This window comes from Lepidochelys kempii, chromosome 2, assembly GCF_965140285.1.
Source record: "Lepidochelys kempii isolate rLepKem1 chromosome 2, rLepKem1.hap1, whole genome shotgun sequence".
In the NCBI taxonomy this organism is placed as follows: Eukaryota; Metazoa; Chordata; order Testudines; family Cheloniidae; genus Lepidochelys; species Lepidochelys kempii.
In genome coordinates this window covers 81,452,109-81,476,147 of record NC_136381.1, presented here as the reverse complement: position 1 = coordinate 81,476,147, position 24,039 = coordinate 81,452,109, and the positions used below count along the sequence as shown (strand labels likewise).

General features: G+C 43.5%; 1 long non-coding RNA gene across 1 annotated transcript; it reads right to left on the bottom strand.

The window, feature by feature from the left end:
• Window positions 1-15,660: 15,660 nt before the first annotated feature.
• LOC140905930 (uncharacterized) lies at window positions 15,661-23,764 on the bottom strand. Its single transcript, XR_012156986.1, has 2 exons — window positions 23,524-23,764; window positions 15,661-16,801 (listed from the first exon to the last, which is right to left on the bottom strand). It is a non-coding gene; the product is annotated as an uncharacterized LOC140905930 (long non-coding RNA).
• Window positions 23,765-24,039: the final 275 nt, after the last annotated feature.

Here is a 24,039-nt window from a genome sequence, read left to right as displayed (position 1 = left end):
CTAACAAATTTATTTTATGCTCAAATAAATTGGTTAGTCTCTGAGGTGCCACAAGTACTCCTTTTCGTTTTGCAGATACAGACTAACACGGCTGCTACTCTGAACACTGAAACCTGCAACCTCCTCTTCAGCTTCCCAATTCTGTCCAACACCCTACTGTTAAAATCAGGTTTCTTAACCAGCATCCTGTCTTGCCCTCCCACCTTGAGTCCCTGCCCTGGCTTCCTATTTCCTTCCACATCAAATTCCGTCTCTCGTCTTCACCCTTAAGGCTCTCTACACCTCTCCCCCTGCCCACAGACCATCGCTGGATCCTCCACACGTGCACATCATTTGCCAGTTCCGCTCACTTTGATGCATCTCTGGTCTCCCACAAGCAATTCCATAGCACCCCTTATTTCTGTAAGAACTGCCACCTCCCTGTGTGCAAAGTTGCCTCATTCTCCTTCATCAAAACCTCCCTCAAAACCCATTACTTCCTGGATAGCCTTCCATTGCTGACACCCTCCCTGCTCTCTTCCTGATTGTACTTAGATGTTCAGATATAAGCAAACAAACTCAGTATATGGGAGGAACTAACATGTAGTGTGTGTAACAGTCTCATAAGCTTCACTGTTGAATCAATTCACTAGCTGTGCCCCCTACCTCCACCCATTGTTTGTCTTCCCTTATAGCCCCACTGTGGTATGTCTAATTTAGACTGTAAACTCCATGTGACCTGTCACTTTCAGTCTTTAAAGCAAAGCCAGTACACTTGTGGTACTGTATAAATAATAAAAAATCATTAATAATAGCGAAAAACGTCACACTGAATAGTCTTCTCAGCATTCCAGCAAGGTCCCAAATGCGCTCATAACCATTGAGGCCCTAATTCTCCTCTCACTCACACTGTTGTGAGCCAGTAATAACTCCACTGATTTCAGAGGCTCTCCACCAGCGTAAAACAGTCAAGAACCCTGAGTCTCCTCTCCCATACACCAATATAAAACTAGTGTAAGGGAGAGGGGGATCATCAGGCCCTTAAATCATTTTCTAGGACTATTATTATTTATTTGTATTATCATAGCGCCTAGGAGCCCTAGTCATAGACCAAAACCCCATTGTACAAATGCAGAACAGAACGATAGACTCAGCCATCTTTCACTGAAGGCTGCATCCCAGGTCAGATTGTCATACACACCCAAAAACTACATTAAAAGTCCATTATTAAAGTTGCAAAGTGAAGCACGCGAAAGTTAGGAAATGCCAGAATTAAGGTTGCCTGGGCAATCTGAATTCAGCTCCCTTGTACCGAGGCATTCGGAAAAAATCTGTAATTACATGATGACATACTCTTTTTTCCACAGGACCACTACCTTACCCAGGGGGCCAGATCCTCAGCCAGTGAAAATCAGCCAAGGGTAAAGACTTTGACAGCTACACTGATTTACACTAGCGGAGACCATGGTCCAATGATTTCAGTGGAGTTACTTCTGATTTACACTGCTGTGAGAGCACAGTCAGGCCATAAGTGGAAACATTTTGAATGTTCAATTCTTGTAACTTCACATTCTCTTGCTAGAGGAGGCATCTGTTTGCAAGCAGTCGCTAAAGGAGACATATGGCCCTTTGGCATTCTTGGGGGGAAAAGTGATTCCAAACTATTCATGTGTATTGACACCAAAAACCAAGCACCAGGAAAAATTGCTGCTAATCTTCACCATGAATTAATTAAAAAGGAATGAAAAGGTTAAACCCTCCCACAGTAGCCTGAAATGCCATCAAAGAGATTGTGGGCCTGAATCTCAGAGCAATGCTGATTTACACAGGTAAGGATTTTGGTTCTTTTTCTGGAAATTGAGAGAACACTATAATAATATTTTTGAGGAATAGATATAAAGTGACTTTGTTATGAAGAGTCAAAATAAAGAACATTTTGTTTAGTCCAGAAGGGCCTCTTGGCCTCCCATGGAAAAACCCATGGAGAGGATAAAGTAGTTAAAAAACTCTGCAACGGACACATGCTCCTCTCTAGGGGCAATGAGTTCAAGCTACATGGAGGCAGCAAGGGGCCCAGCTATCAAACCTTGCAACACAGAGAATCTGTGCAAAAATTAGGTTCTGATTCTGTGCGTCTATACTGCTTCCCGTGTCCCCCAACAACCTCCCTGTACATGTCCTCCTGTTACTGAGCAGCATTCATTCCTGCCAGTTTTCCCAGCATCAGGTTGTCAGGGGAGCTGCACAGAACCGATTCGCTATGGCTCCACCTCTTCCGTGGCCAGACACTCCCCTGCAACACAATGGTGTTCACTCAGAAGGGATCCCAGAGCATGGAGGTGAGGGAGGGGAAGAAGGATGGTGTGAAGCTGTCACTTTCCCATATTTTTTTTCTGCTTTCTGACCCTTCTTTCTCTTCTTTGCTCCAATTTGAATGGTGGAAGAAAACATCTGGCCTCTTACGACAGATAACCAAATTTACATGCATGCAACTACCAGCTAATTAAACACGTCCATCTGCAGCTGCAAACAGCGATTAGTCATCTTGAAAGCTTCCCACACCTCTTCCTGCCTATTTTTCTGTCCCCATTAAGAATACCAGCTGAAGCACGTATCTCCTCTGTGGCACATTGAAAGCTGAGCTCCTTATGTTTATGAAGAATGTTGTGTGACTAAGCTTAAGCCCCTTGGTGCAGCTTTGATAGGGCGGAACTGAACCTTTGCTTATTTTAATCAATTCTGAGAACAACAGTGCTTTTTGTATAACAAGTGATGTAATCAACCTAAATCCAAGCACCATAACTTCATCCAGATCAAATACTTGCATTGAAAGAAAAGATAGGATTGGGGCCTTTGGTTTGGTTCCTAAGTCTGTCCCCTGGCCTCTAAGGAAGATTCATTTCTGGCTCAGAACTTCGTGGCAGACCCCTGTCTCCCTGCATCTGGACAAAACAAAAACCTGAATCCAAGCACCTTTAAACTGTAGGGAAGTTTGGCTCTGCATCTGAATTTTGCACCTCAGATCCATCTCAACTTAAAAGGCGTATAACTAAACTGGATCACGATCACACCAAGTAAATTCACAAATCCTACCACTGCCTTCACTGCTGTGCAGTCCACTGGCAATGGAATCATGGGTGCAGTTTGCTGAACATACAGGAGTGGGAAACATAAGGGAGGTCCTCATCCCTTTTGTGACAGAGCCCAGGACTTTGGACAGGTGGAATAAGCGTTGTTATCAGCTGCAAGTGAAGAACTGCACATAAAAAGCCACCGGCAATGCACAACAAGTTGTATTGGTTCTACAAAACCAAGGTAATATGCAGTGTATTCTTGAGTGCTATCTACGGGCACCTTATCTATCAATAAAGCTCTCCTGCAACAGGGGCCAAGGCAGGCAGTGGTGGGGGGTAGGGAATAGGGTGACCAGATGTCCCGATTTTATAGGGACAGTCCCAATATTTGGGACTTTATCTTATATAGGTGCCTATTACCCCCCACTCCCTGTCCCGATTGTTCACACTTTCCAACTGGTCGCTCTAGTAGGGACAGGCTAGAGAAGGCAGGCCTATAGGAAGTTACAGGGCAACTATAGCTATTGGAATGTGGTAGGTTCCATGAAATGACTACTTTATTTTGAAGATGGGGATTATTCATCCAACCCACCTCACATCTGCCTTCTTGAGCTGAGCTGGGCAATGGATTTGCCTTTAACTGTGAGTCTGGCAATTATGCAAGCATCTTTGCTAAGCAATCCCTAAATGTGTTTGAAATGAAATTCTTCAGTATATTTAGTAACACTTCCATCTGACTTATTTATGTATTTTATTGATTTCTGCTGCCTCTCTCTTGCACTATTAGCTAGGCCCTTTAAATTATGACAGTTGAACGAACATAAATTACATATGCCACTCAAATTAATTGGTGGTTTAATATCAGAACTACTGCTACCATAACTTTCCCAGAAAACTTTAGTAGGTGAGGATCAAAACAATTCAAGTAATTAAATTAAAGCCAAACAGATACAGTAAAGAAAATCATGGAGGTTTTCATCATGGCCTGAAACATTTAAAAATATGCATAAGATCAACTGTTTGCAATGTTTTAGATCATTTTCAAATTATCAATACAGTAATTAACAAATTTATAACTTCCAATTGCTATAGTTTATCAGTGTGGTTTTATTTCTCATAGTAACTTGGGTACAAAGATCCTAAAGAAAATAAAAAATGAGGAAGAAACGTACTTTTGAAAACCTGTGTGAAAATAGTTATATGTTTTATATGGGTGCCAAGAAGTCTGTTGGGAGATCAATAGTTAATGCAAATGAAGTATATGGTTCTTTGGAAGCACCAGTGTCCTTTAACAATTATGAAGAAACCCTGACCAAAGATACTGATGGGCATCGTTATTACACATATGGGTAGTTTGAGTATAGATGCCCTGAAGCAAGCGCATTCCATACCAAATCCAGGCAAAAATGTTAAGACTAATTTCTAGGAGAAGTGAATTAGTTCTTTCATTTGGAACCCTTTGAAAGTTCAGATATATGCTGACATATCTGAATGAAGGCAAACTACTCTGCAGACACATGTAGATCTGTGCCTGCTTGAAAGTATATGGCTGCATTGGCATGTGCTGATCGACATCACGTACAAGTGAGCTCAGTAGAATTCATAGCATTTATAGAATGTGTCAAATAATGTCTACAGGCCTCAATAAAGCCCTGAACGTGGTGGGCTTCAACTCTGTTATATGGATAAGGGAGTGACTATAATCATGTGACCGTCCCCCCCACCAGGTCATGATGCTAACACTGGTATCACAGGGATCTACAACACATGCCCATGGTGCCTTCTATAATAGCACTAATGTCATGAAGTCCTACCGTGAATCTATGCAGAAGCCCTCCTCTGCCCACTCTGTTTCACCTAGTTTCGCTTCTGTCTCCACTACCCTTTGTTCCTTTTCTTCTGCCTCCAGCCTCCTGCAGTTCTCTCCTTCTGCTCCTGCTCCTCTCTCTTGTTCTCCTCTTTCTACCTCTGATCTATCCAGTTAATCTACTCTCCCCTGCCTCTGATTCCTCCACCAGCTGATCTCCTAGGCATCCACCTAATTAGAGCAAGAAGAGAGCAAAATGAGGGGGATGAGGGCTACCTTCTTGGCTCCAGCACAACTGAGCTCCCAATGCACCTGCCATGACAGCATCAGGAAAGCCGTTGTGCTAAGCCCTTGAAGATGGATGCAGTCTTGGGATAAAATTCAGTCATAATAAATAATTAGCCTGCTTTAGTACATGACTATATAAATACCTTTCTGCATTGCTGTCAATGGATCTCAATAAAGGAAAGGGCATGCCAGAGTGAAAGCTATCCTGTTTCCAATTATAACAGAAACTCCCTATTATGAATGTTTTTGTTACTCAGTCTTTTTGTATTGATTTACCTAAGTGTAGTGTGGTTAGCTGCCTGCATCTCTGTGCTGCTGATATAATAGTTCATCATAAGGTTAATAAGAGCTCTGGACGGAGGTGAAATGGCTTTCACAGTCCACACTAGTATTTCCCCAGCATCCTTCTCTCAGCAACTCAGTATTATCTTCAGAAATGATCCTCTGTCAAACTCATTGCTGACTTGATGGGTTGGACAGATGTGTGCACATACACTCCCTCTCACTCTCTCCCCTCCAAACAGGGAATTATACCACTGTAGGATCTATTTTTTGCTATATTGTTTATAGGATTTGAAGCTTGAGAGCCTAAGGGGAAATGTAAACTGAAACACCTGAGAAAGAAATGTATAATTTAAAAAATGATGAGATTGTAGGATGTGTATGTGTGTGGTTACAACTCTTAAAAAAACCAACAGTCGTGTGAAAGAGCTATTAAAATAATAAAGAAGTGGGGGAAGAGAGAGAGAGAGAAGAATGCTGACTGGAGGAGGTGCAACTGAGTAAAATAAGAACGGCCATAATGGGTCAGACCAAAGGTCCATCCAGCCCAGTATCCCATCTACCGACAGTGGCCATGCCACGTGCCCCAGATGCCGAACAGGTAATGATCAAGTGATCTCTCTCCTGCCATCCATCTCCACCCTCTGACAAACAGGGGCTAGGGACACCATTCCTTACTCATCCTGGCTAATAGCCATTAATGGACTTAACCTCCATGAATTTACCCAGTTCTCTTTTAAACCCGGTTATAGTCTTAGCCTTCACAACCTCCTCAGGCAAGGAGTTCCATAGGTTGACTGTGCGCTGAGTGAAGAAGAATTTCCTTTTATTTGTGTAACCCTTCTGCCCGTCAGAGTTGGCAGCAACAAGGGCCGGGTTCAGTATCTAGGGGTTCCATTCCAATAACACAATGCAAACCGGCTCGAGCCCCCACCCAGTGACCTGGGACAAATATATACCACCCCGCTGGGCGCCTCTAAGAGGCAATACTTCCCCTCTCACAAGCACAGAGTCTGAGTGTAGCAAAAGCCTTTTAATAACAGGAGAAACGATGTGGCATTATGTTGGGGAAACACCACCAACAGGATTCATAACACAACCCACGAGCAAAAACCCACCCCAAGCAAATTGGGCCTTTGGTTCTTGAGTCCAGCAACCCAAAAGTCACCCAAAGTCCCAAAAGTCCAACAACCCAAAAGTCTCTGTCCCTGGTCAGTGCAGCCCCAGAGTTCAAAAGTTTATCTGCAAAGTTTTACCTCCCAACCTGGGTGGAAATGGGGGGGGAGTTAAGGAGCATCTTACGTGGTCCAAAGCCAATTGCCCCATCTCTCTGTGGGGCTCTGCTCTGCTCCACCAGCCATCCCACAAGTTGCTCTGCTCTGGCAGCCGCTCCGCTCCACCAACCATCCCGTGAGCTGCTCCAGCCATCTGGTAAACTGCTCTGCTCCGCTCCACTAGCCGTCCCATGAGCTACTCCAGCTGTCCCGCGAACTGCTCTGCAATATAGCTTCGGGGCCCCCCCGCTACTTAACACAATGCTCAGTAATTTTAGCTCTTTAGTGATTTCAGCTTTTAATAGGGGAGCCTCAGTGCTGGTACTCCATTGGCCCAAAGTGATTTCAGCTTAGCAGCTTGTAACTAGACTCCTATTGGAATCAAAACTAGCTCTGATATTCCACAGTAGAGAGAGGAGACAGCATAATTAGTATATAAGACCCTCAGCAGGGGCCCATACCACCAGGCATTAATACCTGTCCCCAGCCTCTCTCCCTTCACTGGGTTTTGGAACCCATGACACTTGCCTAGCGAGTGCTGCTTAGTTGATGGTGAGTCCCTCCATCATAACAAAGGCCAAGTATAGTTCCACTGTCCTTGGTTCACGTAATCAGGATAATAACAGTTTATTCCTGCCCCAATAACAGAGAAACTGGGCTCCTACAGCAGCCGAAGTGACCATCTAGGCGGGGTGGGTGTGCCTATGCAAATGAGATCAGCCTCTGAAGTTCTTTTCCACAACCCACCACGACTCACCACCAGATGTCAGGGTAGAGCTCATCCTGACTCTGCTTACATTTGTTTTAAACTTGCTACCCATTAATTTCATTTGGTGGCCCCTAGTTCTTATATTATGGGAACAAGTAAATAACTTTTCCTTGTTCACTTTCTCCACACCACTCATGATTTTATATACCTCCATCATATCCCCCCTTAGTCTCCTCTTTTCCAAGATGAAAAGTCCTAGCCTCTTTAATCTCTCCTCATATGGGACCCGTTCCAAACCCCTAATCATTTTAGTTGCCCTTTTCTGAACCTTTTCTAATGCCAGTATATCTTTTTGAGATGAGGAGACCACATCTGTACGTAGTATTCAAGATGTAGGTGTACCATGGGTTTATATAAGGGCAATAAGATATTCTCTGTCTTGTTCTCTATTCCATTTTTAATGATTCCTAACATCCCATTTGCTTTTTTGACTGCTGCTGCACACTGCGTGTATGTCTTCAGCGAACTATCCATGATGACTCCAAGATCTTTCTCCTGATTAGTTGTAGCTAAATTAGCCCCCATCATATCGTATGTATAGTTGGGATTATTTTTTACAATGTGCATTACTTTACATTTATCCACATTAAATTTCATTTGCCATTTGGTTTCTCAATCACTTAGTTTTCTGAGATCTTTCTGAAGTTCTTCACAGTCTGCTTTGGTCTTCTATCTTAAGCAGTTTAGTATCATCTGCAAACTTTGCAACCTCACTGTTTACACCTTTCTCCAGATCATTTATGAATAAGTTGAATAGGATTGGTCCTAGGACTGACCCTTGGGGAACACCACTAGTTACCCCTCTCCAGTCTGAAAATTTACCATTTATTCCTACCCTTTGTTCCCTGTCTTTTAACCAGTTCTCAGTCCATGAAAGGATCTTCCCTCTCATCCCATGACAACTTAATTTATGTAAGAGCCTTTGGTGAGGGATCTTGTCAAAGGCTTTCTGGAAATCTAAGTACACTATGTTGGTTGAGTTCAGGATCCTGACACAGGGAAGAAAGGTAAGCAGCAGGATACAGACCCTGGACTTCAGGAAAGCAGACTTCGACTCCCTCAGGAAATGGATGGGTAGGGTCCCCTGGGGGACTAACATGAAGGGGAAAGGAGTCCAGGAGAGCTGGCTGTATTTCAAGGAATCCCTGTTGAGGTTACAGGGACAAACCATCCCGATGACTCAAAAGAATAGTAAATATGGCAGGCGACCAGCTTGGCTTAACAGTGAAATCCTAGCAGATCTTAAACATAAAAAAGAAGCTTACAAGAAGTGGAAGGTTGGACATATGACCCGGGAAGAATATAAAAATATTGCTCGGGCATGTAGGAATGAAATCAGGAGGGCCAAATCGCACCTGGAGCTGCAGCTAGCAAGAGATGTCAAGAGTAACAAGAAGGGTTTCTTCAGGTATGTTGGCAACAAGAAGAAAGCCAAGGAAAGTGTGGGCCCCTTACTGAATGAGGGAGGCAACCTATTGACAGAGGATGTGGAAAAAGCTAATGTACTCAATGCTTTTTTTGCCTCTGTCTTCACTAACAAGGTCAGCTCCCAGTCTGATGCGCTGGGCATCACAACATGGGGAGTAGATGGCCAGCCCTCTGTGGAGAAAGAGGTGGTTAGGGACTATTTAGAAAAGCTGGACGTGCACAAGTCCATGGGGCCGGACGAGTTGCATCCGAGAGTGCTAAAGGAATTGGCGGCTGTGATTGCAGAGCCATTGGCCATTATCTTTGAAAACTCATGGCGAACAGGGGAAGTCCCAGATGACTGGAAAAAGGCTAATGTAGTGCCAATCTTTAAAAAAGGGAAGAAAGAGGATCCTGGGAACTACAGGCCAGTCAGCCTCACCTCAGTCCCCGGAAAAATCATGAGCAGGTCCTCAAAGAATCAATCCTGATGCACTTACATGAGAGGAAAGTGATCAGGAACAGTCAACATGGATTCACCAAGGGAAAGTCATGCCTGACTAATCTGATCGCCTTCTGTGATGAGATTACTGGTTCTGTGAATGAAGGGAAAGCAGTGGATGTATTGTTTCTTGACTTTAGCAAATCTTTTGACACGGTCTCCCACAGTATTCTTGTCAGCAAGTTAAAGAAGTATGGGCTGGATGAATGCACTATAAGGTGGGTAGAAAGTTGGCTAGATTGTCAGGCTCAAAGGGTAGTGATCAATGGCTCCATGTCTAGTTGGCAGCCAGTGTCAAGTGGAGTGCCCCAGGGGTCGGTCCTGGGGCCGCTTTTGTTCAATATCTTCATAAATGATCTGGAGGATGGTGTGGATTGCACTCTCAGCAAATTTGCAGATGATACTAAACTAGGGAGGAGTGGTAGATACACTGGAGGGCAGGGATAGGATACAGAGGGACCTAGACAAATTGGAGGATTGGGCCAAAAGAAATCTGATGAGGTTCAATAAAGATAAGTGCAGGGTCCTGCACTTAGGACGGAAGAACCCAATGCACAGCTACAGACTAGGGACCGAATGGCTAGGCAGCAGTTCTGCGGAAACGGACCTAGGGGTGACAGTGGACAAGAAGCTGGATATGAGTCAGCAGTGTGCCCTTGTTGCCAAGAAGACCAACGGCATTTTGGGATGTATAAGTAGGAGCATAGCGAGCAGATTGAGGGACGTGATCGTTCCCCTCTATTCGACATTGGTGAGGCCTCATCTGGAGTACTGTGTCCAGTTTTGGGCCCCGCACTACAAGAAGGATGTGGATAAGTTGGAGAGAGTCCAGCGAAAGGCAACAAAAATGATTAGGGGTCTGGAACACATGATTTATGAGGAGAGGCTGAGGGAACTGGGATTGTTTAGTCTGCAGAAGAGAAGAATGAGGGGGGATTTGATAGCTGCTTTCAACTACCTGAGAGGTGGTTCCAGAGAGGATGGGTCTAGACTATTCTCAGTGGTAGAAGAGGACAGGACAAGGAGTAATGGGTCTCAAGTTGCAGTGGGGGAGGTTTAGGTTAGATATTAGGAAAAACTTTTTCACTAAGAGGGTGGTGAAACACTGGAATGCGTTACCTAGAGAGGTGGTAGAATCTCCTTCCTTAGAAGTTTTTAAGGTCAGGCTTGACAAAGCCCTGGCTGGGATGATTTAATTGGGGATTGGTCCTGCTTTGAGCAGGGGGTTGGACTAGATGACCTCCTGAGGTCCCTTCCAACCCTGATATTCTATGATTCTATGATTCTATGTCCACTGGATCCCCCTTGTCCACTCGTTTGTTGACCCCCTCAAAGAACTCTAATAGATTAGTAAGACATGATCTCCCTTTACAGAAACCATGTTGACTTTTGCGCAACAATTTATGTTCTTCTATGTGTCTGACAATTTTATTCTTTACTGTTTTTTCAACTAATTTGCTCGATACTGACATTAGACTTACCGGTCTGTAACTGCCAGGATCACCTCTAGAGCCCTTCTTAAATATTGGCGTTACATTAGATATCTTCCAGTCATTGGGAACAGTAGCTGATTTAAAGGACAGGTTACAAACCATAGTTAATAGTTCCGCAATTTCACATTTGAGTTCTTTCAGAACTCTTGGGTGAATGCCATCTGGTCCCGGTGACTTGTTGCTGTTAAGTTTCTCAATTGATTCCAAAACCTCCTCTAGTGACACTTTAATCTGTGACCATTCCTCAGATTTGTCACCTGCAAAAGACGGCTCAGGTTTGGGAATTTCCCTAACATCCTCAGCCATGAAGACTGAAGCAAAGAATTCATTTAGTTTCGCTGTGATGACTTTATCGTCTTTAAGTGCTCCTATTGTATCTCGATCATCCAGGGGCCCCACTGGTTGTTTAGCAGGTTTCCTGCTTCTGATGCACTTAAAAAACATTTCGTTGTTGCCTTTTGAGTTTTTGGCTAGCTGTTCTTCAAACTCCTTTTTGGCTTTTCTTTTTACATTTTTACATTTAATTTGGCAGTGTTTATGCTCCTTTCTATTTATCTCCCAAGGATTTGACTTCCACTTTTTAAAAGATGCCTTTTTGTCTCTCACTGCTCCTTTAACATGGTTGTTAAGCCACGGTGGCCCTTTTTTAGTTCTTTTACTGTGTTTTTAATTTGGGGTAAAATGATTTGTGATGATAAAGAGGAAAGAATTTAATGGAGAAAAATGTTCATAGAATAAAAAAATTAAGAGCACACGGGGAAAAAAGATGATCTTCCTGTTCCATGTATGGAAGAGATACTTAGGGAAAAATGGTCTGCAAATAAAAGTATAACTTTCCTGACTGTAGTGTCAGAGTTATTGCTGTGTGTAACTCATAATGGGTGCAGTTCACTACCCACTCTAAGAAGCCTTCATGGTTTATGGCACTAAGCCTCACGGAGTGATGTTGGTGAAATAATATGGAGCACCTAACAAGTTAATACTGAACCATTCACGCAACATATGGTGTGAAAAGGCAATATTCTGCTTAAGGTGCTGTGAGCGTTCAGGATCCAAAGACATTGTCAGAAAGGGTAGGGTTGTTAATATTGTTATTCTGCAATATTTGAATATGGACCATGTTGTATATTAATTAAGATAATAAAATAATAATATTTTATTATTCTATTAATTCCACCTGTAATTATCATTACACACACACACACACACAATCTTGACTTTGTCATTTCACTTTAACTGCTGTGCAGTGTTTCTCTTCCAAATATAAGTTCTGTTCTACCTCTCTCCAGGAAATGCCCTTCCATCGTTAGGAACTGGTCCTGGCATTCTTTGATAGCAAAGACCAACATTTTCAAGTGTCCATTAGTCTGGGTCCTCATGTGATGAGTGCCCATCTTGGGACACCCTATGTGTCTGTGGAGGGCAGAAGCTGACCAATTAGTGTACTAAGTTGTGCATCCATCAACTGAGGTGGTCAAAATCAATGGACACATTTGAAAATTTTGCCCTAAACTCAGAAAACCTGTTCAAAGGAAGTCTATAAATGCCAAGTTTCATTTGAAAAGTCAGGTGCTAAATCTAGTAGGAAAGACTAATATTACCAGAAGGAAAATAAATACACAGGGCAACATTTTCAAAACAAAGCCCGTGTTTGTGCATACGCAGTCACTAGTTCTTGCACATTATCACTTCTGTTCACAGATGACAGAATCTATTTTAGGCAATTTTTCAAAGGATCCTCAACCTGACCTTTACATTTTGCAGGTACTACAGGCTGAGTGTGAAATCCTGAACCCCTTTGAAGTCATTGGGGGTTTTGCCATTGACTTCCATGAAGCAAGAATTTCATCTTTGGTTCAAATGACAGAATTTAAAAGTGAGATACAAGGTGAGTGAGGTAATATCTTTTATTGGACCAACTACTGTAGGTGAGAGACAAGCTTTCAAGCTTACACTGAGCTCTTCTTCAGGTCTAATATCCTGGGACTGACATGGCTACAACAACACTGCATAGAATTTAAATGTCTTATTTATAGATGTAACTAAGAAGTTAGGTATATAAATTCTGTCATTCTCAACCCAGAGCTGATTGAGGGCTCAAAATTGAAGGTCACTTTTTTTAAAAGTAAAGAGACGCTTAGAAAACTGCACAGCAAGCAGAGAAAAAACCATACCTTCATTTACATCTACAGTGCTACAGAGTAACTGAGGAAGAGTTTAGCCCAAAGTATAGAGCTGAAATGTATGGGTCTGATGATTTCATTCAGCAGCAAAAACAGCAGATAAGATCTTTACTTTGCCTAATTTAATCTTAGAATTTTCTGAACTGAAGTATTTTTTCTGGTTGACCAAACATTAGCTTCCTAATGTGTTAAACCCTCTGTTAAATCTTATCTTTGATCAGGAAAAATGATACCATCAAGTGACAGAAACATTATCCTTACTCTTTGCTGTATAGTTATAGTCAAAATTCAGGGACTGTTGGGTGAAATACTCATTATCAAAACACTTAGTTTTTGATATTAGAAGAGCAGATGAAAGAATGAAAGGCATTGGTATAAAGATTACTTAAGCATGATCAACACTACCCAGCTGTTGCCTCTGGCGATTACTATCACTTGATTGTGCATGAAAATTATCCTGCTTGAATGCACAGATTTAATAGAGGAAGAGCCCTTCACTTTGGGCTTACAAAGGGAAATGATGATTCTCCTCACCCCCTTTAAATTATATAGCACAGGCAGTTATTTTCCTGCACACATGTGGCAAAACTTTTCAGACCACAGCACTGTTTCACAGATGATAATCCAGCAACTAGAAACAATAACTTTGACAGTCAGAGACATCTCCTGTCTCTCAGAGTGTTTTAGGACTTTATTCTGCCTTATGATGTATACAACAATACATGTTGCTTCTTGGAAAGGTCAGCACACAGTGTTTATGGGTGCAGGCCCCAGAATTGATTTTTTAAATATACCCAAGGATGTACAGAACACCACTTACTGGAGGGCAGGATCACATTCTTAAAATGTAAGTAACTAAAACTGACAGGATCTAGGATTTTTGTAGTTCAGATTCTGGCATATGCAAAGGAGCAAGCTCACCATCTTTGTCAGCTCAGGATTATTGAGATGCACTGTTAACAGGACTGTCCAATGGAGGAACCAAATCTCCTATGCACTTTATTTGAAATGTAGCAACTTATTTCAGTGATGAAGACAAATAACATGGCCACCACTTTTGACAGACCTCAGTAATGTTTGGTTACAAGAACAGTAAAACTGAAAATAAGTATGGGTGGGGAGAAGGAGGCTTCTCCCAGAAGTAAGTGTCATGAATCACCATGAGAGAGTTTAACTACTGGGATGTATTCAGTAATAAAATATGAAACATGCACACGATTTCTGAAAGCAGCAGGGACAATAAATAAAAACAGTATTCTGAAGTTCACATTTAAAGAGTTAGGAACACTAATTTACACTTATATACAGTGTTCTCCACCCAAGATTCTTAGAGCATTTAAATATGGAGTAGGGAAGCCTTGCAACACACCTCTGAGGTTGGAAAGTATTATTATCCTGTAAGGACACCCTAATCAAGTAATTTGTGGGGAATGAACCTCTGGCTCTAAGAGCATGAGTCTCTACTGCTTGAGCTAAAGAATGTGATCCATTAGTTTGAAAGAAGAAACATAACTGAGAAACATCTTTTATGTGGACCTGACATTAGAGAGGGATAAAGATCCACACTGGGTTAATGTGAGTTACTATTACTATTTTACAGATGGGGAAAAACTGATGCACAGAGAAGTTCAATGCCTGATCCAAGTTCACATAGGAAAGTTGTGATGGAATCTCTTGTCTGCAAGTCCTGTGCCTTAAGTTAACCCCCAAATTTTTATTCCTCCCTAGATCTTAAAGTGGGGTTCCCACCTGCAACTATATTTCAGAAAAAAGAGAAAGGATGTGCTTTTAGCTACTGCCAGGAGAGGAACTATTGGTTGAGGAGTCTTAGGAAAAGGAGGTAGAAGTCCATAGATCCATTACAGAGGATTCAAGGCTCCCGCTCTTTAGCAAGGTCAATTCTCCATAGCTCTATGAACCCATATAGCTATCCACTCAGTCTCTCAATTGCTCTCTCCCTTCTAAAAAAGAAAAGGAGCACTTGTGGCACCTTGAGACTAACAAATTTGTTTGAGCATAAGCTTTCGTGGGCTACAGCAGCTCTTAAGCGCATTGATTTGACTTTCCTCTCCCAAATAAAAGGTAAGTTTGTGTCACCCACCTCTTCCCAGCTTGGTCCACAAAGGAGTAATTTGAATGTAAAGAATTAAGCTAGCATGTGTTAGTGTCCCAGCCTAGCAAGGCTGGAAAACTATGTTATGTTTGTTGACTGACTGGTTTTGTCACAGGCATTTTCAACAAAACATTCCTAGCCCCTTTCTCTAACCAGGAAGAAGAGCAGGTGCTGGGAATACCAAAATCTGACCTCAAATTAAACCACATACATTATAGCAAAAAACCCAGAACAATCTCCCACGCAGTGACATTTCACTCTTTGCAGCCTTTCTATTTCTGTAGAGCAGGGTTGGGGGGACCAAATGATGAAAGCATTTGAGTATTTAAGATATTATGTATGTCTAAAGCCCCAAAGTGAGATAGGAAAAGTGTGAATAATCTTTAAATAACTCCCTACCAAATAATATTAATGCATCAAGCTTCCTGACAACTGTGAAAATGTACTGAAAAAGTATTGTTAAACTAGTGGAAACATAATAACCCTTAGTTGGAGTGAGCTTATGAGTTATTTATTCTGTTATGAACATTATTAGCTATGACCTACAAGCATTTTTTATTATTTTAAACTACATACACATTTTGAAGACTCGAATTTAGACAGAGTTTACTGAGGCTGAAATATTTGTCATAATTATCTACAGCTTCACAGATAATTAATTTTCCATCACAAGCATTATGGCACTTTTAAAATGATTTTGCAGGTGTATTTGCAAATGAGAAAAGAGAGAGAGAAAGAGATTTATCCATTCATAAATAAGGCCAGTCTATTAACTGGATTTAAGCATTTAGGGTCCTTTGTGATAGAAGCAGCCTAAGCAGGTATTTTCTCCTGCTAAGATGGAATTCTGAGCTCTGTGAGAAGTCAGCCTTCTGAAAGTAAAACATTTTAAATTGTCTTAAAAATTCTAATATTGTGATGGTACCTTAGATAAGATGAGTCTGTGTAGGAAGAAGTTTTCCCAAGTAATTTTGGTAAACTAGGCCAGCATGTGGCTGCTGTCTGAACAGAGCTGATGTTTGTATTTAATGCTTGTTTTTCCTTTGTTTTCTCTGGAATTATGCACATATGTTTGGTGTTGATTCTGAAAAAACCTGTTATTTAATGTTCTTTAAATAGCAGAAATAACACACCTTCATATGTTACAGTACAAAATAGCAACTGTGTGACTGTGCATATGACAATGAATTTTGTTTTATATTATGGACTTTTAAAAAAAAATATTATTTGTTACACGGAAGCAGAACAGTCAGTGCCACAAAGTCTAGAAGTAGCAACAAGTAAACCCATGAATTCATCTCTTTGTATGATTGAGTAAATGTTGGGTCCAGAGCAACAGTAAATCTGAAAAAAGCCTTAATTTTGTTAGTCCTGTAGCAGCAAGTAATAAAAGAACCAGTTGCCAGTAGTGGAGATTAGGGACATCTAAGAGTGGTCAGGCAACTCTGAAAGTGTACACATTTCCTGTGCCCCATCTATGGCTTTTCTTTCTTCCTCTCTGTGAGCTTTGAGAAGATCACTGAAAAACAGGCCAGGACTGCTTACGGTGAAATGACTTGTGGATCACATTCTGTATTTCCACTGACTTCACTAGGTGGTTCATGTGTTCACCAAAGGTCAGGATTTAGCCCTAAAAATGACAAATCACATTAAAATGAAATTGTGGAGAGCATGAATATTAGTGTGGTTTTGTAGTATCATTTGCCTGCTGCGCTTTATAAAAAACACATGATGATAACAGATGTAAAGCTCACCTCATAAATATTTAAGTGATAAGACATAATAGGCAGTGACTTTCATTATTGCATGCATCTGTAGTATATTATGAGACAGAAAACCAAAGACCAAGTAACTTTAGCTACCTACAAATGACAATTATTCCTTAGAATCACTTGGGCTTGTCATATCATTCTTACGAAGTGGAATTTATAAATAAAAAAGGAGAATATTCAAAGTTATAAATTCACTGGCTATTACTGACATAACTAAAACATCCCTAACAGGCCAGGCTGAAAGTGACATTTGTATCCTGAATTCTAACCTCTTTTCAAAATTAACAATTGGATTATATTTGACCTTTAAACTAGAGTGACAAGTACTTGAAAGGATTTTAAAGTAATGGGGGCCTAATTCTACACTGTCTTGTACCTTGTACGGTTGTGAAGACCATGGAGATATCTGTATTATTTTTTATAAATACTGTGTGTACCTCTGTTTATGTGATTACTATCATGTTGTCTGTTACATGGGGGGGAAAATTAACTCAATCATGGATGGTTTTTTCAGTGGGGCAGCTGCCCCGCTCCCATGCTAGATTGGGCTACAGCAGGCCAGAGTGGCTGCGCAGATAGGCAGCCAATCAGAGAGGGCCTGCAGGGAGCCAATCAGAGGCAAGCAAGAAGCAGCCAATCAGGGCCAGGCTAGGCCCTAAATAAAGGCTGCCCGGGGGGGTGGGGGTAGTCAGTCTTTCCCAGATCTTCAGGGAGGGAAGGTCTGTCTCCTGAGTGAGGAGACCAGCACCTGGGACAGTGCAGGGCAGGGCAGGCTTGAGAGAGCAGAAGAAAACTCTAGCTGGCTATCTGCCAGGCTGCAGGCCCTGATAGAAGGGCCCATAAGGTGCAAAGGGAAAGCAGCCCAGGGAGGAGAGGTGGACAAGGGGAGTGAAGGAGGACAGGGAGGCTGCTGCAAGAGGATCCATGAGCTGGGACCCAGAGTAGAGGGTGGGCCTGGGTTCCCCCCTTCCTGCTTGTATTACACCCTGCTGTTAGAAGTGGCCATAGTGGACTGCACCCAACCCCTGATGGAAGGGGTTAGACTTTGGGGGTGTGGTTGGCTGCTGGGGTGAAGTGGAAAGACTGCTGTTAACCTCCCTGGAAGGGGGTGAGTGTGGACTAGAGGTTGCTGTTGGAGGGCAGTGTCCTGGAGAGGATGCAAGAGAAGGGAGCAACATGGGTCCAGATACCAATGGAGGGCGAGAGATGGATGGGACATCACCAGTGGAGGGTGCTCCACATGGACTGAGCTAATTCCTGGAGGTACCAGCAGGAGGTGCCACAGTGGTGAGTCTCAACCCTATCACAGTTTTACACATCTCCAAGAAGACAGATAATGACTAACTCAATTGCTGGTGTTTAAATGGACAAAATGGTGAAACCACTTCTGGAAGGCTGATGAGATACATAACTTGATACCCCAAGTTCAGGTGTCCCAGGACAGAAAAAGGAGTCTGGAAATGGATAAAAATGGCCAGGGAATGCGGAGGTGGAGATGCTGACTGAGGGTCAGACAGAAGCAGCAGCTGCAGGACTGCAGACCAGCTCACCAGCCCCAGTGCTTGGGAGTGCCTGGGACAAGAGTGACCTATTAAATTTGCAAAGCAAGGCTAAGGCTTAAGTAAGATAGTAGGCATGTAAGCCTGTGGTTTTAACCCTTTTTAGCTCTGATTGCTATAGGCCTTTGGATAAATAAATAATACTTTGTTTTTTAACTCTCACTGCATTTTCATACTGCTCATCCTCCTGGAGGGAAGTATCTAATAGGTGCCAAAACCCAGTAGGACCTGCTGAAGAAACAAGGGTGGTAAACACAGTTATTACGACAGGGGGACCTGGTTTAAGAGTAAAGTGAATTGTAGAATTCTCTTCTGAGAGAAGTATTGATGTAAGTCCTGTGGCCTGAAATGTTAGAGAATAGAGAGCTCTCTAATGTCACCCACTGGTGAAATGGGAGAAGACTGGCAGAGCTGCTTAAGATTCCAGATGAGCAGGGTTCCACGGAGGAGGAGACTCTCAGCCAACATCTGTTGAAGGGCAAAGGGAATTGATTGAATGGGTATGATAGTTTGGGGCATTTTCATAAAAATACAGTTAAACTTTGAGTTTGGGGGCAATTAAATGTTACTGATCTTGTTGGGGGAAATACAAGGATTAGATGTCAACATTGCATATGCCTGGGGCCACCTTCACCGAGACTGTCATGCATATTTGGGTAAGTGAGCCTGGACAGAGCTGAAAAGAAGGAAAACATCTTCTACCTTTTGCTGGGTGTGCCTCTCTTGTGGTGAGGACTCAGTTAAGTTTACTAGAGAGTACTGGTCCTTCTTAAAAACTGAGTTGAGACTGCTAGAAAGCAGTGGATGGTACAGAGCTGAGGGTGGCTTTGAGGCAGTGGATGGTACTGAGCCGTGGTAGCAGCTCTGAGGCAACAGACAATGCAGAGTAGCAGTGGCACTTTCAAAGTGATAGATGGTGCAGAGTAGCTGTAATACATGTGAGGGGAGTAGCTCCCTTTGATAGACAGCCAGTTAGCTGTAAAATCCCTCTCTAGGTCTGTCAAAAGGTTAACAAGCCCACAGGTAAAAGAAAAGGAGTGGGCACTTGACTAAAAGAGCCAATAGGAAGGTAGAACTTTTTAAAATTTGGAAAGAAACTTTCCCTTTGTCTGTTCTCCAGAGAGGGAGACATGGGCAGCAATGCCAGGCAAGACTTGAAAAAGTATGAAAATTCACCTTCCATACCTAGAAGAAATTATTTGGATAGAGAATGTTTAGTTAGACACAATCAGGTTTATTTTTTATTTTGGCTTGTGAATCTCCTCTGTGCTAACCCCTGATGCTTTTGTTTGCTTATAACCTTTAAGCTGAACCCCCCAAGAAAGCTTGCTTTTGGGTGCTTAATTTTTGGAATTGCTATTTTAAAATCTAGCAAGAGCCTAAATTCCAGACATATTTTTTTCCTTTGTGTTATTAATAAAATTTTCCTTTCTAAAAGAAAGGAATTGGGCTTTTGGTGTCCTAAGAGGTTTGTACATGTTTGATTAGCTGGTAGCACAGCTAATTTCCTTTTTCTTTCTCAGCTCTTCCCGGGGGGGAGCAGGCGAAAGGGCTTGAGAGTACCCCAGAGGGAGGAATTCCCAGGTGTTCCTTCCTGGGTCCAAGGTGTGGAGGCGTTTCTATTTTTGTTTTGCATTTGGGTGGTGGCAGCATTTAGCAAGCCAAGGTCAGAGAAAAGCTGTAACCTTGGGAGTTTAATACAAGCCTTAAGTGGCACGTATTAACTTTTAAAATCCTTGCAGGCCCCCTACCTTCTGCACTCAGAGTGGGGATTCTGCCTTGGCAGCAGTGGCTGGAGCAGAGCTGAGGCAGTTTTGGGTTGATGCTGCAGAGACAACAGCAGCCTACCCAAGAGACTCTGGTGTGGACCTCCCTACCATGCAATTAAAGCTGAAATACTTCAGCTGGGTTAGATGGTAGAGTCCCCAGTGTAGTCCAGGCAGCATTGGACTGCCAGCTTGCTTGGAGTTTTCCAACCCAGGTCAACTAACTGTGTGTGAAGAGGAGAGAAATGGCAAAATGTACCAGCTACATTGGGCAATATACAGTACTTGCCAAATTGTAGGCACTGAGTCTAGGGGGTTAAAACAAAGAACTTTATTAAGGTGTGAGAGAGGGCAGGATACAACAGAATAAACTTAGGAAACCCAGATATTAATAAATCAACCAATTCTCTGAAGCAATAATCCAACCTGGTAATGGGCTTTAACAATAGTCCCAACCTCAGTCCTCCTGGCAACTGTGATGATGCCCATGGTGGTAAATCTAATTTCCTAGGTTTTTGGGTGGTGGCTCAAGCTGGCATTAGTTAAGGCTTCAAGAAAGCCCCTAGAAAATGAACCCAGCCCTTTCTGCTGCTGTCAACACCTGGCAGAAGGGTTCCACAAATGCAGACCTGTCACTTTAAAGGGGTGTCCACAGATACAGCTCCCCCTGAAGTGTGACTGACATTTACAAAGTGAGTATAATAAGCTACCATTCTGATTCTCTTCTACACATGGTAGTTGTGAATCAGTCTCATAGCTCTTAAAGGATATGAATAATGTAGCTAGCATCCTTTTTTTAAATAAGCTATTCTGGAAGCTAAAGTAAAAATTGTGGCTAGTTAATTAAAGAGTACAATTCTTGTTTGCCTCATGAATTTTACTTACCTATGCAACACTCAATGCAACTTGCAGCATTGCTGATCTCCACTGATGACCTGCTCTGCACTAAAGAGCTGAAATGCAGTTTATAATAGAGGCACTATAAAACTATGGCTGATAGGCAGTAAAACTCTCACTGCAAAAGTCACATTGCTTGATAACTGATGTTTAAATAGATTACATTTCTCCTTGAACAGGTGAAATGCAGTCTTATGCTGCAAAACTATTCCATAGACTTATGCTTTTTTGAAGTGGTAATTAATTTCATAACTGTAAGATGGACAACTAGCTGCTGAGTAGTAACAACAGCATTTGTTACAGAACATAGATTAGCAGTAGTAGTTCTGCCAAAATGGTCCAGAGAAGCTGGGCCGGAAGACAAAATTGCAAGGATTCCAAGCTCCTTACGCATTGGATCCATAGAACAACAGTGAACACAGGCCCCTATGCTAAAGTTATTGGGTTAGTCACACACACAGGCTGGGAAACTACAAGAACTTGGGAAATAGAGGGGTGGCTGTTTGCTTCTCAGTGGCAGAGGGATTAGCCTTCAATATCTGTAGCTCTGGGGAAACCCACAGGCCATGTATTTCTGCATTGCTCCTTGGACTCACTGACTCCAATGAGTCACATGGCTCCAATGAGCAGCTGCCCCAGAATCACACCTCAGTGTGTGATTCTAACTTGGTCAGTGTTTTGCACCAGGTTGGAGCACAGGTTGAGGGGTGGTGGTGCTGCTTCGATCCCATCCCTTCTAGGTGTAAGGGAAAGCAAAAAGCATACTGTAGAGCTGCCTTTTCCTCATCCTGTACCCATAGGCACAGACTTATAGTGGTTATGCCCCTCTCTGCCCCAACTCTGTCCCGATTCAACTCCTTCCCCAAATCCCTGCCCCAGCCCTGCCTCCTCCCCTAAGTGTGCCACATTCCTGCTTCTCCCCTCTCCCTCCTGGAGCTTGCTACAGCTGTTTGGCAGCTGCAAGCGCTGGGAGGTAGGCAGAGGAGCTGGGATGTGGCACACGCAGGGGAGGGGAGGTGGGGAGCTTGGCTGCTGGTGGGTGCTGAGCACCCACTAATTTCCCCCATGGGCGCTCCAGCCCTGGAGCACCCAGAGTCAGTACCTATGGCTGTACCTAGCCTGAAGGTAAACAGATTTGTATTTTGCTCCACTCATAAATTTCTTGGAGAGTTTCAGGGCTGTGAAGATGGTCGTGTCTTGTATTTTAACAAAACTGAATTTGGAAAGAACAGTTACTTGTTTAAGGGAGGTGGGGGGGGGAGCTTAATTGTGTGAAATTGTAAATTTGGGGGTTAGGATTGATACCTTTATGGTAGTACACTTGTCCATAGTTCACTTAATGATCTGCGTGATCTGGCTTTAAATTAAACTAAAAAAGGGGCTGCTCTGGCATGGGCTTCACAGTCAACTTCAGGAGGAAGTTCCCATTACCACTGATGGGAGATGGAACTAGGGATGCTGCTGCACCCCCTGGCTTGAAGTGGTTTCTATTATATACAAGGTTTACAGTTTAGGTTAATGGCTCTCGGCACCCCTACTATAAAAATTGTTCCAGCACCCCTGGTAAGGGATGAGGTTTAAACTCATATGAGTGGTGCCCACTGGCAGAATGGCATAGGGAGAGCTGCAAAGGCATTGCTCTAGGAAAAACTACAAACCTTCAGTCTCTAAGGCAGTGAATTCACCCTCTTTCACGAGCACTAAAATCACTTTAAAAAAATAAATTAAAAAATGCACTGAAAAGGGAAAGCTGCAATGCAGAGAAAGGAAAGGCTGAGCTTCCCCGCTACACAGCTCTGGGGGCTCAGCTGCTGCAGCCTGAGACACTCGCTATGCCTCACACGAGGGAAACAGGATTCTGCACAAGGACTCGGAACTATTAATAGCTCCTCCGCTGGCTGTGCAGCTGGAGAGCACTCAAGCTGCTGCATGTGCTAGGTGCACCAATGCAGTGAAGAGAGGGCGTGCTGGGAGAAGGAGTTGAGACAATGCAAAGGGTGAGGAAGGAAACTCAGAAAAGCTCCAGGCACAAACTCCCTCCTACTATGTACATGGGACTCCTGCTCCATTTCCCTACCCCCCCCCCCAAAAAAAACCCTCCCACCCAGCCTGTGCACTGGAGTCCACAGAATTGATATTTTGAACAAGTTTTCCGGGAGGGGGGATTTCGGGTGTTTGGAAGGGAGCTAGTCCACGAGCCATTGTCCTGTGCATTACCAGGTGAAAAGGCTTAAAAATCGCTGTGTGACCAGTACAATTGCAGTTTTGTAGCTGCAAGCGGCCTGACGGAATACAAGCCTGCCACCCCCAGCTGCGCGAGGGTGGGACTCTGGAGGGACAAGGTGGGTGAGGTAATACCTTTTATGGGACTAACGGCTGTAGCTGAGAGAGACGAGCTTTGGGGCTACACAGAGCTCTTCTTCGGGTCCCTCTGACTCCTAAATCCTCCAAGCTTAGCCTGCCAAGTTGGCTCGGGACCCCTTTGGAGGAGCCCGGGACCGCGGCTGTTGCTGGGGGTGGCTCTGCGGCGGGCAGAGTCCGCGCTCGCTCCACGCACCCGCTGGCTGAGGGGGTTGGACCGAGCCCAGCCCTTCCCCCCCCCCCCCCGCCGCCGCCGTTCCTGTCAGCGATGCTGCCCGCGCGGCCGCCCCCCCCCCCGGCTTGGCGCCTCGTGACCCCCGCGCGCGGCGAGCGGTAGGCGCCGCTGCCGCGAGGCCGCTCCAGCCCCATCCCGCCCCCGGCCTGGCGGCTTCCACGGCAAGAGTGGACAGGCGATAAGGGCAGCACCTTCGTCGCCCACATCGCGCACGCGCAGATACACCTGCGCATGCGCGTTATCAAACTCTGTGCAGTAGCGCTGGGGGTGCGCGAGCA